Source organism: Cornus florida, unplaced genomic scaffold, assembly GCF_030987335.1.
Source record: "Cornus florida cultivar Cherokee Brave unplaced genomic scaffold, ASM3098733v1 CherokeeBrave_3.0.0_Hap2_Chr01, whole genome shotgun sequence".
Lineage (NCBI taxonomy): Eukaryota > Viridiplantae > Streptophyta > Magnoliopsida > Cornales > Cornaceae > Cornus > Cornus florida.
This window is the reverse complement of record NW_026775571.1, coordinates 54,433,352-54,435,517: the sequence shown is the minus strand read 5'-3', so window position 1 is coordinate 54,435,517 and position 2,166 is coordinate 54,433,352.

Genomic DNA, 2,166 nt, shown 5'->3' with positions numbered 1-2,166 from the left:
AGCATTGATTTTGATCTTTTAAGTCTTATGTTCCATTAAATTGAAAATTTTCTTGACTTGAGAGTTCAATACTCCTTGCATGTCTTTGGATGCCATTTAGGAGCAAATTTTTCAAAAGTTTGATTTCATGCTTGCTTTTGTGGTCCACATCATCTTGTTTGTGAGAATGCTTTGAGATTCAACTCTTGAGTACTACATTTGCATAGGCGCACGTTAGTATTCATTTGTGGGGTACATGCTTAGTTGATTAGTGCTTTGGTTATATCCCAATTGAGCTAGTAGGCTTTGAAAGCTTTCATTCTTGACAAGATGATCTTGCATGCTAATAACATACCCTTTACCTAGTAGCCGGGATTCTCATCTCATTAAGCATTGAATTCTCGCGCCAAAAAGTGAAGGGCCCACACAATAGTTAAAAAAAAGAAAAAGAAAAAGAAAAGAAAAGCAAAAGCAGCAGCAAAAGAAAAAAGAAAAGTGAGCGTTTCTCACCAAAGGTGGGGAGTAGGGAAATGACATGATGAGAGTTGTTTTGATTTGTAGCCTAGTTGATTTGACCTTGTAAGTTCTTAGGGGTGTCTTTACACCTAATGCCCTAAAGCCGTCTGGTTTGAGAGTTATTGACCTAATGCTCGTTACATGGATCTTCTAGAGAGCTTAAGAGATCTTAACATTGCACCATACTCTTATCGTTGATCCCATAAAATATAAAATAAAAAAAGAGAAAAAGAAAGAAAAAGAGAGCATGTTGGAAATAAATTGAATAAAAAGGTTTATTATTTATCTTGATGATTGGTACTTGATTTGTGCACTAGTTTGAGGCCGGTTGTGCGCATTTCATTGATTCGCTAAGATAGCAACATACTTGATGCCAGTTCACTCAAAAGGATGCCAGAGTTGTTTTGATTTGCATGATTATCTTGCTTGATGTGTGGAAGACCATATTTGCTTTTTTGTTGTTGGAATTTTGGAAATTGCTTAGAGATGGTTGAAAAATGGCATACTTGAGGTAATTTTCTTTCAATGCTTGTTTGGAATGTTGGTGCCTCTTAAGTGAGAAAGAGCTTAATGTTTATGGGTATCATTTCTGGAAACCCTCATGAGACTTCACTCGTCCACTAGGGGTAACCTAGGGGTTCAAAAGGCTTGTTGCATATGTTAAATGCAGCTGTGATCCCTACGAAAACAATGTTATCCTTTTATTGCTTTCTAGTTCGTAGTTGTATAGTTGTCCATTTCTTTTTTACTTCGTAATTCATTGCTAAGGACTAGCAGTATCTAAGTTTGGGGGTGTGATAAGTGCTGAAATATTGCACATTTTAACCCTAATCTGGGTGTCTTAGTCCCTTCATCTATCTTTAATTTTCCATTTAAGTCCTAATTTGTGTTTTTGTCGATTTGGGGTCAATAAGGTTCAAACGGACTAATTTCGGTTCATTAAAGCCTCTTTGGAGTCAAGTAAAGATAGTCAAAAAAAAGTTCAGAAAATGGCAAAAAGAGGCCTTAGCCCATCGTTTGTACAGTGTACTTATCCTTCCAAAACGGTCAATTCTACCTTTTTCGGGCCTTTGATGATATTCCTAATGACCAAGAAGCAAACCGACTAGCCCGGGGCCAAAATGGAGTTAAACAAGGATTAAAAGGAAATTTCTAGCACTCGGGAATCGATCCCCCACTATTGGCAAAAAGAAAAAAAAAAAAAACCTTGGGAGATCGATCCTTACGGCTGGGGGATCCATCCCCCAGCCTTTGGCAGCCATCCGAGAATTATCAAATTTTCTCTTTTCTTATCCTACTTGGGCAGACTTCTTCCAAATGGGCTAACCATTATTTTGTTAGATTTCATATTGTAAAATGGTGGATAGAAAGTTAGAGATAGAGATTAGGGTTTTAGAAGAAAGTAGGAGAGGGGAGGCACCAAGAACATATCTCAAGATCTAAACATACTCTCTCTCTAGAATTCAACAAAGAAAAAGAGGAAGAAGATGAAGCCATGTTTGGGGATTGCCCTTGAGGCTTCCATGACCACATCCACCTCCTCCATAATTGGCTAGACTTCTCTTTGGGGCTTGGATGAGCCCCAAGCTTGTAATCTAAACCCTTATCTTTAATCTTTTTTGGGGAATTTATCTTGTGATTAATGTTATAACCTTATGTATATAATGAATA